Consider the following 12,218-nt stretch of genomic DNA (forward strand, 5'->3'; position numbering starts at 1 on the left):
AGGGGGCAGCGACGTGCCGCGGGAAATCCGCCGGCTCCGGCCCGGCAGCGTCCCGGCGGCTGCCGCGGCGGCTCCCGGGGCGTCTCGCCTCGCTCGGGAGCTCGGTTTCCTTTCCCTCACAAAAGCCCCATCGCTGCTGTGACTCTTCTGATGTTTCTTTTCCTGCTTTCTGTCAAAAACAATTGAAAGGCGGGAGAGAAACCAACTCTGCAGTTACGTGCCTGGGAGCAGAGTTTGCGTGGTTGGTGGCAAGCGATCAAACGTGCGGACGTTTCCTTCCACGCGTCGGTTCCGGCAGGCTGGCGAAGCGTCGTCGGGGGCCTCGGGGGGCCGGAGAGCCCGGTGCTGGGCAGGCGTGCGCCGGGGACWCGGAGAGCTGTTCCCCGGCGCCAGCGGCCCGGCAGGAACTTGCGGGGGCGCGTGGGGTGGTCCAGCCACGCACAGGGCTGGAGCGCGGTGCGCAGGGCTGTTGGGGGCACGCAGAAGGAGTGGTTGGTGTGCGGTGTGGAAGCGCAGGGGAGGCACAGAAGGGAGAAAAGGTGGAGTTAAAAAAGAGCTAGCATGGGGTGAAATATAAAAGATAGGGTGCAGCCTGCTTTGAGTTGTGATGAACAGCGTCTGAGGTTATCGTTTCCCTTTTTATCTAAAACATTCCAAATGTGGTGACATCCTGGCTTGGTGTATCTGCTTGCTGGTGTAATTGGGCCAGGTTGAGGGATGATCCTAGTGCACCAAGAGGGACAGGTCATGTCTGCTGATACCTGCAATAAAACCGTAGTGCTGCTGGAATTTAACGTGTTTATGATGACTTGTAAGGGAAATGCAAGGTAGAGCCTTGGGTTGTGCTGTTACTTTAATATTACAAATACTGACACCGTTCTACTTGCCGGCTCCATAGTAGGGACTATTCTGTGCATTCAGATCCTAACATAACAGCGTAAGGAGTCTAAATGTTACTGCAGCCTCAGCTGTCTCTTTGTCACTGAAGACACTGGAAGATATTTAAAATGCTGGGAGCCTCAGAGAGCGAGTGCCTTGACTTTGAGCACATCTCAGGGAGGGTGAGGAGCCAGGAGGTCCCAAAGCAAAAGGTGTCTTGAGTCAATTATCACTCCTAAAACACATCACAGCCTGAGGGGCTGTCAAGAGAGAGGGTAGCTGAGAGCGGGCTGTGAATTGCCCTGGTTAGTTAAAAACTGCTGAAATGTTGCAGCTTGAGTCCAGTAACTGTGGGTTAGTGGCCTCCCGCTGGGCTCCTCCCTGTAAGGGTTTTATCTGTATGTAGCTCTTAAAAGCACCGTCATTTGACAGTAGCTCCCCATCCTGCGTAAAGCAAGTCTCCATTTCTCTGTACCWATTGCTCCTCGCTGAATGCTTTGGTTTGTGTCAAATCTATAAGCTTCCTTTGGGCGCTGAGAAGCTGGATTATTTCCCTACCAGCTGCGATGCTCTGATACCCTAAACCTGGCTCAGAGACTCCCAAYGCAGGATTCAAAATGCTTGTGTCCACCTAGTGCAAAGTGCTGACTTGTAAGAGCTGACTCTTGTGGTTCAGGTTTGTTCGAGAGCGAGTTCACGTGTTAATGCTACGTCATCAGATGTACTGCACTATGCCTGAACAGATTTAACTTTATGCAAGATCAGCCGTCAGCATCTGCGCTCCCTCAGGCACTGTGAAACAAGCCCGGGGCTGGCATCAGCCCKGTGCGAGGCGCTTTGGGTCGTTCGGTACAAACGAGGAGGTGTGCGTGCATTTGATCTGACCGGAGTTGTGCTTCATGCACGTCATTCTAATGACGTCAAATCTGCGATCTTGGCCTCTCGTGTAGGACAGACTGGTTACCTGGTAGCGTGCATCAATCAGCAGCATTGGCAAGAAATGAGACGTTTCTCCCTCCCCACCCTCAAAGGCATCAAGAGTTTGTAACATGATGCTTGGTGAAACAGCTTAGACTTTTTGACGTATAAAACTTCATTTAAAACTGCTTTTAAAATCCCTTCCATTCCACCATCCCTCTAAGGAAAAGAACTTTGCCCTTTTTATTACAGAAATTTGTATTATTTTGTTTTTGGATTTTTTAAAATGATATTTTTATCAGTTCTTTTTATTCAGACTTAAAAATGTTTTAAGTGTTCTTCATTTGTAACTTCAGTACCAAAACTGGGGAAATCAATCTTGATAGGGCTTTTGAAGGTGATTATGATGACTGCATAGATAACGATCTTGAAAGCAATTTGAGTTCTGCGAAAGAGGAACTGCGATCGTTTGGCTTTGCAGTCAGCTCAAATGCTCAGTGAAGAATTAGATCTAGTACCTGCCCGGAGATTTCTGTTGGAGATGCACCTCCTTTGCTTTTAAAGGATTTCTTCAGGCATGGTCCAAAGCATGCCAGACAGCTATAATTTTTTTCACAGAGACCGGAAGGTCACCTTAGTTTGTCGTGCATAGTGGTGGAGTAAAATGGGGTTTTCCAAAGAGTAAAGCTCTTGTGAAGGAAAGTTCACTGGCATGTGATCAGGACACTGGCTTGAAAGAACTGGTATATTTTGACAAAAATGCAGTCGATCCCAACAGTCTCTACTACCTTAGTTTTCTGAGGGAGAGGCACATGAGGGCCCTGGGAAGTGTTTCCCCGCGTCCCTGGGGGAGCCTCCTGACGGCTCTGCAGAGCCCGGTGTGGGGCCGGTACCTGCTGGCCTGGCTCCTGGCATTGCCCATGCCTCTGCTGGCACCTCCAGGTGAGCTGTGGTGAGTTAGCGTCAACCCAAGCAGGGGCCAAGAACAAAGAGGCGCAAAAGATTATTTTGAGATGGTCGGCAGAAGAGCTGAGAGCGTGGTGTGGAAATCCTCTTTGAGAGTCTGCTTCAGAGAAACTGCGGTGACTCCCAGGAGCCAGGCGTGACAGTAGGATTTCCGTGAGATTAATCATCACCATGTCTGTTTTGTGGCTGTTTCTTTTCATTTATCTTGGTAAACCCTGTATTTGTTTCCTAACCCTAGACCAGAATGGAAAACCGCTGTCTCAGAATTGCAAACCACCACCATTATCTCTGGAACAATAAACTGTTCTCAGCTTTCTTCCCTGGCAGCATCGCTCCCTGTAACAGACCTTGAGTAGTTAGCTTCTGTTGTGACCACCTGATTGCAAAACACATTAACAGTTTCCTCTGTCAGGCTATTTTTTGCATGCCTGTTACAACAGAGATCATGTGTGGGTTGTGAGGACCTAGTTCTTCGTCTCCATTCATGTTGCTCTCGCATACAATGAGGACCAGATCCTGTTAAATGCAGCTGTCATCCCCCCTTGTTTTCAGTGGGGGGAGGTTCACRCATGGGGTGGATGGAGCAGAACCAGTTGGGATATGTGAGCCAGTTGCTGCTTCTCTACTCACTTGTTTACCTTCCAGGGCTGGAGGCTTTTTGCTCTGGTGTAGCATTGGCCACATAATCTGGATTCCTCAGATAAATTCCTGCTGTTTCTTTGAGATCTGTGGCTGCTGTTTTAATTGCCTAGAGCTCTGGGCCAGACACAGGACCCTTGTTACATAAAATCAACTCCTATGAATGATACTGTTGTGTATGTGTCTCTCAGTTTCTCTCTGTCTCTTTCTCTTTTTCGCCGTCCTCCCTTGGAAGCTGGGGAATTCCGCGTGGACTAAACCCTGCCTGCTATACTAGTGCAGCTGGCGATACCGACTCCATCTGTGATTTTGTATGTGCCAGTTAACTTTTTACCCTGATTTTTTCCTCCCWTAAAAAAGGACATTGAAACTATCCGCCTTCTCTCAGCTAGAACTAGCTTTTTCTTACTTTTCACTAAGGCTCCTGCTTCCTCTCTGTTTGCAGTGACTCACATGTTGGAGCTTCCTTGTTTCCCCTGAGAACCTGTTCTAAAATCTAAGAAGCCTCAGTGGTAGGAAGTGCCTCCCTTTCCTTTTACTTGATCTCCTATGATGCTCCTGTGTTTGAACTCCTGGAAAGAAAGATGCAGAGGAGTGAAGGATGGGGCTGGGGTTATGGTRGAGGAGGCAAGGAGGCAGCTCCTTGGTTAGCTGTGCTGCAGAGAGGTCCTGCAGTGTGCAGAGAGAAGCAGGCAGCTTACAACAGAAGGACCAATCTTCTGTTATTAGGCTCTTGGAGAGAACACATGATGCCAAATCAGATTTTTTGGACATTCTTATGTATAAATAACACCCAATTAACCTCCATAGATAGTTACCTACCTTTATCTGTGTGTTCTTCAGAAAACCAAACACATCTGTCCTGCCATAGCAAAATTCCCAGCAATGTGGCCCCAACAGGTGGGCAGGGAGCCACGCGCCGTGTTGCTGCTGCTGGGCGTGTTCTGTGTCTCGTGTTCTTTACTGGAGTTTTACTGGGGGCACGCGGAAGTCTGCAAGACTGCAGTGATTGAGGTTGACCTAGAAGTTCTGCGTAGACGAAGGCCAGCTTCAGGAGTTCCCATGACCTGCATTTATAGCAGTGAATAAAGCAACGTCTTGACAAATGTTCTGCAATCAGGTGGCCAGACTAAGAAATAAGTAGGGGGCCTAAARGTGGGAGGGAGAAAGAGTAGTGAATGCAGCCTGGGTGCAACACTGGCATGTTTTAAACTCCGTTGAAGTTAGCGCCTGCAAAAATATCACAGAGTTCTCCTGCTTTCCRTCTGCAGTGATGGAAAATTATGAAATATAGATAATACTTACATTAACACATGAATAAATTTACCCCAGGACCTCCACTTCTTGTTTGTTCATTTATACAGTCATTTTTTATTTATAAACCCGAATGAGAATTTTAACATTTTCCCTGTTTATTTTGGTTGTAGAAAAAAGAGAGCCAGATAATGACTATCTCAGGTCTGGTCAGGATGTGTTTACTGTGGATGCGTGGGTTTTCTTTTCAGGGTGGGTGGTCAAATAGAATGAAGATGCATTTCCCATGGATTCATTTTTTTTAATGGATTTGCTTGTTTTGACTTGTTCAAATTGTTTTTATATTGTGTGTTTTGGCCAGGAGAGGGTGCSCTTTCATGGTCTGTTTGTGTGGTAGGAGCAACAAGGAAAATGCAGAATGGGGTTAAGTATGCAGGATGCAGCAAAGATCCTGCTTGCATACTGATCCTAAAATGACTTGGAAGGAGGAGTGTAGTCATCTGTAAAAGCTGCTGCAACCCAGCATCAGAGGTCTGTGCAAAAGATTTGTGTGGATCTTAGAACACAGGCCAGAGAGCTGCAAATCCTGTCTGTACTCCTCCTCATCTCCTTTGGGCTTGGTGCTGGGCTTCCGTTAACAACTTTCCCTTCCCAATCGATGGAGATGATAGTAGTGGTATTAATCCTAGAGGCGGTGGAAGCCTTGAATGCTGTTACTGTTTGAAAATGCTTTGAGACGCGTTGTGGAAAACATTATTCTGTAGATTTTTACCAAACATCTGTTTCTCTCTCTAATCCTGTATGGGGATGTTTCAAAAGCCAACTAGAAGAATGGAAATAGCCTGATAATGCAAACAGCTTAGGCTGGTGCCAGGGCGTAGGAGGGTCACTTCTTCATTGCAAGAGACATTGCAGGATGGAGACCTCGTAAATGCTTTATTGCAGATTGCTGCTTACCAGTAACGCATGTGCTTGTAGCTTTCTCCCTGGTGTAACTCCTGGCAAGCTTTGCAGGTCTAAGATGACTTGATCAGAGATTGTAGAATGGTATGGAAGGTTGTCTAAGGTTATATTTGCTTTTATAAGTTACTATCAACTATTCTGGACATTCTGTTAGTCTGAAGAATTCCCTCGGAGAGGAGAGCACCTCCCTGCCCATCCCATTTCGGTAGGGATTAGACATATGCAGTGGCGTGGCATTCAGATCTGTACGTCCTCTCTCTGCAGTGGGGAGGAATGTTTGAATCTGGGGACGTGTGAATCCTGATCCAAGGGACCCATGGCAGTTTACTGAAGCCATTTTCAGGGGACATCAAAATGCTAGAGATATTATTTAAGCCTCACAACCGTGATGGAGGTGTTCAGTAAGTCTCTTCTTACTTTGCAGAGAAGAAAAACTGAAAACCAAGAGTGAGGACCTAACTTTCATTGTTCTGTTCTTAGTAATAAGTCAAAAAAGGAAAAGCAGCTGTTYTATTCCTCATCTTTTTGTCTTGTGTCAGTATAATCTGTCCTTAATGTGAGACTACATGATACTATTGATGTGACACAACCAATGCAAGGTCTGAAAACACTGGATATGTTGTGATTTTCCTGCTAGACCTAACCCAGAGAAGGAAAGCATCTCAAGCACTGGCAGGAGATGAGGCAGCACAGGCAGCAGAAGCTAGACTGCAGTGTGGGCAGTGTGAACTAGTTACCCTAAAATGACTTGACCTCAGGTTTGTGGCTTGGGTTGGGCTGTATGTACCTGCTGCAGTCTGCAGGTAGATTCAGGATTTAACCAGAGTTTCACTGTATTTGAACAACCTCAGGCAGCTTGGCTCATTCAGCTGCTTAGCCCTGTTCTCAACCTGCCAGAGCATTAAATGCATTAAGAACAAGAAGAGCTCTTCAAGGTCCCATTTAAGGTCTCCTGTAAGGGCCAGGCAAAGCTTGTTTCTTCAAGCCTGTTAGTAGAAGTTTGGCCAATTTAGATTTCARTGTCCCAGGCAACAAGACTCCCACCCTCTCTACTGGGAGGAGAGACAACTCAAGGCTATTGACCATTCCTGACATTTTTCCCTAGTATTCAGCCAGTCTAAAAGGGCCCCTTTGTTTTTTTTTTTCCTCCTATTCCTTCTCAGTGACACCCTTTGGACCACCCTAAACAATCCTTCACTCCTTGCTAGTGAAACCCCCCTGAATCCCAGTGTTTATTACTCAGTGCCCTGCTCCCTCTCCCGTGTCCTGGCTGCAGGTGCTCCCTGCRGTCCCAGGGCAGTCACCCTGCTGGACAGGACACTTCCAGCTGCCCCGGCTGGAGCCCCCGGTTCCTCTCTGTACCCCTCCTGGGAAGAGCAGTGTGCTCACGAGGGGCAGTGCTGACGCACGCCCACCTAGCRGCGGGCTGTCTTTTGGGCTTGGTGGTTAAATCCTGGTGAGCTTTAACCAACTGGAGACTGAGCTTTGCTTTCCTTTCTTCCTCTCTTTTCTTGCTCCCCATTCCAACTTGGCGTTCCCAACTCGAGTCCTCTTCTTTCCAGTCTGTTTCCATTTCTGTGCTTGACAGCTCTTCCTTGCTCTGGACAGCGTGCTAGCCGCAGACTGTTAACCTCCTTGCTGGAAGCCCCCGTGTGTGCACACACACGTGCATGTATGTGCACATGCACRCATACACACTGGGTTCCTTGTGCAAGTAGCGGTGCTGGCTGAAGGAGAGCCCTTGGGCTTTCTGCCATTCCTCAGCAGTGTGCCGTGAACTATTAATATYCCCCAAGTGTGAATACTGCCCATTCATTGGGCTGGTCGCAGGGGGAGCTTGCGGCACGCACGTTTTTTGCTCCTCCTAGCATTTGCCTTGGTAGTGCCCCACTGACCAGCTCTCTCCAGTGAGAGCAGGGCTGGATGTGCACAGGGGTATGTGTTGATCTGACTGGTTTCATCCTACCCTCTTTGCCTCCTGTTTATAGYTCAGTGTCTCAGAGAGATTTCCTGCCTCTCTGGCCCCCCTGCTCCTTCTCATTCTCCTTGAGTGAGGAAATGAGTGGAAAATGCTGAAATCCTCYTCTGAGCTGAGCCTTTTTTCCACTGGATGCTGGAGCTGCTGTGCTGCTGGGGCCATATGGACAGAGATTCCCAGCCTCTTCCATAGGYGTAAAGGAGGAGGGGAGCAGGACCCATGCAAAGGACATGAAGGCAGGATCTTTRTGTTGCCGATGTCCTCCAATGCCTGGGCTGGCCATGGGAGGTGAGACAGAGTGGAGGAGGAGGCCAGACGTGTGTTGAGTGGGAATGCCCTTACGAGGCTGACCTCCTCCAGACTGGGCCCTGGAGCTGGTTGGAGAAACACAGCAGAGTCCTGTAGAGGCATTAATACMTGGTGAGCTCTTACCCTAACCCGTTGTCTTCCTCCACACTAGCAATGGTGTGGCATCTTATCATGATTCTGTGTAATCTCTGCCCCCTTCCCCACTTGTATGACTGGAACAGATAGAAATCCCAGGTAGGCTAAAAGCCCATCCAGACTCATATACTGACAGGTATTTATTTTACTGATACTTCTTAGCCTTTTCCTACAGGTTCTCACTTCTCTCTCAGAGATTCAGGGAAGGTGATRTAAGAGGTGTACTGTTTTTATTTATTTTTTGGACTGCCAGAAGGTACCAGTGGAGACCTGAGAAGAGGATGTTCTCGTTTCACAGTGATTTGAGCTGGGGATGAACGGAGAAGGCAAGGAGAATGGCTTTTCCCTAGGGTTGTCCTCCAAAAACACATGAAGCATGAAGGCATCCATGGTCTCCACATACCACTGCGTGGTGTGACAGTGGCTCTTGGCAACTCCAGAAATGGCTGTTGTCATTTAAGTAGGACTTGTTGCAAGTTACCACTCTCAGCTGGATGCCTATGCCTGTAGTWATACCTTTGTAGAGACATATTAGCAAGAATGTGTTGTTGCATTTGGCCAGATAAGAACCTTGTTTGCTGGGAGGGAGATGGCCTGATCTTGGGCAGAGCTGCTGCACCACTGCCTTAGCTGATGACTGAATTTTTACYGGGCACTGCTGCTAGCAGCAATGAAGCCAGTAAGTGTGGCACTGGATCTGATCTATAGAGGCACGGATCAGCAAGGCCTGAGAGAGCTAACTGACTTCCGTGGGGGGTGCTGGAGAGGAAGGAGGTGTTCCTAGAAGCTCTCCGTAAGGTCACGTCATTCCGTTGCCTTGCATTCAGACAGCTTGCTTTCGAGTCAGATATGGATTGGCTGTGTCTATTCATGTGCTCAGCTTGGGAACCTGAGGGATGGAAGAAAGGGAAAGGAGCCAGCTGGACTGCTCTGCATTCTTAGCCCTGCTTTTTCATATTTTTCACTCCCAGGGTCATTCCACTTAAGTTAATAATAACCTGAACAATATATCACACATTTCATCTTCTGCATGCTRTTAATCCTTACACCTCTGACTACCACTGCAGTGCATTTAGGGCTGACAGTGCAGAGTTGATGTGGCCCCTCTCCAGAAAGAAGATCAAGCTGCCAAGGCCCTCAGAAGAACAAGCAGATGATGGGATAGGGGCATATTTTGGTGCTTTGTTTATCCAGCGTCCTGCTTGCAGCACTTGCTTTGCTGTCAGCACCCCAAGGCTTTGCGTCCATAGTATCTTTCAAGAGATTTTATTCTGGTAGCGCCTTCAGTCCTGCCCCAGCSTGGGGCAGAAACATCTCTCTGGAACAGTTTGCGTCTTTGGCAGATAATTGTCTCTTCTTGTGACTCTCATTGGGAGGGCAGGGTGCAGTGTTTCATTGATGGAGAAAATAAGGTAGAGAACTTAGCAGGGAGGGGAGTATAGCTGAGGGGATCAAGGCTCAGTTAGGTTCCTGATGTCCAGAACCATCTTCTGACCCCTCTTTTGTCTGCTGTGGCTCTGCACTGGGGTGCTTATAGCCTCCATCACATCTTGTTTTACTATAACCCACTGATTTCCACCGATACAGATAGATAGCCACTTCTTTTGCCATTGTTTACAGAGAAGGTAGCACTAACTGGTTACTCTCCAGGAACTAATTGCGTCCGCCAACAGAAGCCCTCAGTCTCTTTTTTCCTCTCCCATGGTCTTTGGCTGGCAAGACGTTCCATCACACAAAGCTATAATAAGACTTTCAAGTCAACAACAGGCTCATTCAGAAGACCCGTTGCTAAGAGCCCCTTCCCTCTGAGAGACAAGGTCAGTCTGAATATAGGCTTCTCATTGACTGGTCATAGTGGGGAAGAGCAGAGGCAAATAGTTGAGCTGTTTTCAAAGACAGTGAGTGCCTACAACGTCTTCCAACCTGGGCAGGGTTGAAGAGGAGAATGGGCCACAAAGGCAGTTGGGATGGTTGGCAGGAGTTCTGGGATGAGGCTGTGGCTGGGGGAAGGACAAAAAAAAAGATGTGTGTTGAAAGTGTCTCAGACTATGAAAACAGTGGAAAGTGCACACACTTTTTTCTTTTTTTCTGATCCTCGGTGGTTAAGGTGTTTGGGTAGCACTTCAAGCCCCTTCAGTAATTTCGAGAGGARAGCTGGTTTGTGGCTTCCTCAGAACATACCTATTCTTGTTCCTGTTGTTCTGATCATCCCACACCAAATCATTGCACTGCCTGTCCCTCCTTGTATTGCATCTGTGGTATGTATTTTCATATGTAAACGTACTGCTTTCCTTCTGTCTTGTCCCTTTCTCATGTCGCTTTCTTTCTTCTCTCTGCTTCCTTCCACTCTCTGTCCTATACTTTCTGATCTCCTGCCCTTTTGCCTCCCATTTCCTACAGAGCAAACTCCCTCCTTCAAGTCCACCTTAACTACTTATTTTTTCATCTTAGCCCCATATCCTAGACCTTATCCTCCATTTGCTTCTTCATCCTCTTGCAAATAATCTTTGACCAGTTATATCAGGTCATGGAACTAGGATCCAAAATTCATTCTGTGAGTCCTGTGTGTCTTACGGAAAGGATCTTCCACGGCGCTGCTGCCAGACCTCATCCTGTCCTATCAAAGGAAATAATTATTGAGCAAATAAATTCCATCTGCAATATGAGCACGTCCTTGGTAGAAACAAATCCAGCAAGTGCAGCCTCTCTGGTCCTTTTGATGTCTTGCTGAGGCTGGAATTCCTACCTTTGCCATTTGTTTGGTTTGATGGGAAGGGAGAGTTAGGGACAGCCTGGCTTCCATCCAAAAAGTGTCCAGGGGCTCATTTTTGTGAGGGAAAAATTGAGGGACCTCCTCCACTGGTGTTTCAGCTGGGTGGAGATTTTGGAAAGTTGCAGCTGTTCAGTCTCTACTCATTTTCCTGGAGCCCAGGGAGCCCTGCTGCCTCTGTGTTTGTGCGTGCTAATTCCCACCCTGATGTCCCGCATGCTGGAAGCAGAGCAGGGACKGGGACAGTTGCTGCCGTCTCTTGCAAGATGGAGAGAAGGGAGGATGGCTGAATGGGGGAAGGACTTCCTTGGGAGTTAGGGCCAGTCTGCAGCGGCAGGGCAGGACGCTGGCAGTGTCCGGGGTGATGCTGGTGTTTCACGTAAGTTGTGGGCGGGCCCTTCCCTGTGTTACAGCAGATGTGGCTCCAGGTTTTGGCTTGGCCATGTGTGTGTGGCTTACCCTCATTACCTTCAGCTTCCAGGTGTGTAGTTAGGGAGCAGCATTTCAGTTTGGCTTGGATCTTGAGTGTCTGAGATGATCTGTGGGTTCTGCTGGGCAGCGCAGAGGTGCGCGGGGGCTAGCACGCCTGCCCCAGCGCTGGCGCGGACGGGGCAGGGTGCAGGGGCGCCGGCAGAGCTCTCTGTGCCGGTAGCCGGTGCTTGCGGAGCGCGTGGGGTGGTTGTGCAGTCGGTTCTCTGTCTCCAGGGGGGTGTGAACACCTGGCTGTTCACGTCCCCCCTCGGCTGCTGCAGCTGACCTTTGGGYTGGCGGGGGAAGTGCCCCGTCGGAGAGCCCAGATCCTGCCTCGGTGCCAGGGGCAGTGGGAGCGTACCTCTTGGAAASGACTTCTCCCTCTTTTGTGCCTTAACACGTGCGGTTTGAAAGCACGTGCGGCCGAGCAGGGCTTGCCTTACGATTGGCTTGGCAGCGAGGCGGCCGGAGGCTTTTGGGAGGCTTTCCAGAAGCCCCAGCTGGTTTTGCTGCTCGGGGATTGGCCGGGGCAGTGGGAGGACGGCCGGACGGGCGATGGCTCCGCACTTAGAGCCTGGCCACCTGCGCSGGAGCCTTACTTACACTGACAACAGCTGAGCAGCAGCAGTGCCTTGGCTAGCAACAACTCCCATGTGGAAATCTAGGATTTATCCAGCGTCGTCTTTGCCACCTTCCCGTTGCAGCAGCGGTCAGGACTGATGAGCTAAAGGAGTCTCTCTGTCTACCTTCCTTCTTGCCTGCTTTTGTCCTACCAGCCAATATTCGGCGGTTCTTCCCCCCGGGACGTGTGGCTTTGACAGCGACGCAGCACAGCCTGAAGGTAAATSCAGTCTAGATTTCGGCAGCAGGTTGTGGTTTCCCTGGCTGCCCGCTGCTGCGTGCGTGCGCGTGAAGGAGGAAGAGGAGAGAGGAGGG

The 12,218-nt window shown here is 49.1% G+C and overlaps 1 protein-coding gene across 3 annotated transcripts in view; it reads left to right on the plus strand.

Moving 5' to 3' along the window:
• The window catches only part of STARD8 (StAR related lipid transfer domain containing 8), a 105,717-nt gene that overhangs the window by 32,419 nt on the left and 61,080 nt on the right, over window positions 1–12,218 (plus strand). The window contains exon 1 of one of the 3 annotated variants that reach the window (XM_085325937.1): window positions 12,009–12,123. The exons of the other annotated variants lie outside the window; for them this stretch is intronic. The gene's annotated coding sequence lies outside the window, so the exon portion shown is untranslated. Of the gene's footprint in view, window positions 1–12,008; window positions 12,124–12,218 lie in introns of those variants that run through there. 3 annotated transcript variants of the gene reach the window in all.

This window comes from Rhea americana, unplaced genomic scaffold, assembly GCF_003343005.1.
Source record: "Rhea americana isolate MKP2758 unplaced genomic scaffold, rheAme1 scaffold_125, whole genome shotgun sequence".
In the NCBI taxonomy this organism is placed as follows: domain Eukaryota; kingdom Metazoa; phylum Chordata; class Aves; order Rheiformes; family Rheidae; genus Rhea; species Rhea americana.